The sequence below is a fragment of the Octopus bimaculoides genome, chromosome 9, assembly GCF_001194135.2.
Source record: "Octopus bimaculoides isolate UCB-OBI-ISO-001 chromosome 9, ASM119413v2, whole genome shotgun sequence".
Lineage (NCBI taxonomy): Eukaryota > Metazoa > Mollusca > Cephalopoda > Octopoda > Octopodidae > Octopus > Octopus bimaculoides.
In genome coordinates this window covers 90,341,619-90,342,725 of record NC_068989.1, presented here as the reverse complement: position 1 = coordinate 90,342,725, position 1,107 = coordinate 90,341,619, and the positions used below count along the sequence as shown (strand labels likewise).

At 38.9% G+C, this 1,107-nt stretch overlaps 1 protein-coding gene across 1 annotated transcript in view; it reads right to left on the bottom strand.

Moving 5' to 3' along the window:
- Nucleotides 1-1,107, bottom strand: part of LOC106877629 (reversion-inducing cysteine-rich protein with Kazal motifs) — a 194,539-nt gene that overhangs the window by 36,924 nt on the left and 156,508 nt on the right. The window lies entirely within an intron of this gene.

The window sequence follows — 1,107 nt, the reverse complement described above, 5'->3', positions numbered from 1 at the left end:
AATGTAAGCTATATATATGAGTGTGCAAGATAAATATATATATATATATATACATACACATATACATGTCCATATGTATATATATATACATGTATTTTTATATACATGTATATTAAATATATATACACTCACCCAAGGTTCCATGCAGTGAGACTGAACCCAGAACCATGTGGTTGGTAAGCAAGCTTCCTACCACACAGCTGCTCCTAAATAGGAATTTATAATCTGGATATAAAGAAGCTGGAGTTTTCAAATCAGTTGTCTGTCATTCTCTTTCTCTTCGATTTCCAAAGAGATATTCATGTCAGCACATACATAGTTTTTCTTGTCTCTCCCAAACAACAATCTCCAGCCTGTTATGTTTGCACTTGGCAGAAGTTTTGATTGGAGAATTCCACCAATATTCCTTCTGGGAATTGCTATGAATGTCTTCAATGACAGGGGATTCTCCGTACTTATCTCCAACATGGTCTTTTTTCCTGAAAGGATTCTATATTGTTTTAGCGACCATGTCATGTCACATGTGTGATGTCTTTCACTGAAGTCTGGCATAATCGATGATTTTGGTTCCAACTTGGGGTTCCAAAGACTTCACTCTATATTTTCATCTTTTACTCCTTTCAGTCATTAGACTGTGGCCATGCTGCAGTACCATCTTGAAGAATTTTTGGTGAAATGAATCAGGCCCCAATTATTCCCTCTTGTTAAAGCCTTAGTTCTTATTCTATCATTCTCTTCTACTGAACTGCTAAGTTATGGGGGATGTAAACAAACCAACGCCAGTTTTTCAAGCAGTGATGGGGTACAAACACCATACACATGTACATATGTCTGTACATACGTACGCACATACGTACATATGGAGGTGTGATGTATGTATACTACTACTACTACTACCACTACCACCGCCACTACTGTGACTTCAGCAGCACCAACGCTGCAGATGCCAACAACAGCAGCAGCAGCAGGCTCTGTGGTCCTTTCACTCCTCTCCCTTCTCCTCCCATCACTATTTTTAAACAATTCATTTTAGCACATTGTTGTGTTATTGGGAAGGCATGCCTCACCTGTCATCACAGATAATGGTGGAAGATAATGGGGTGGGTG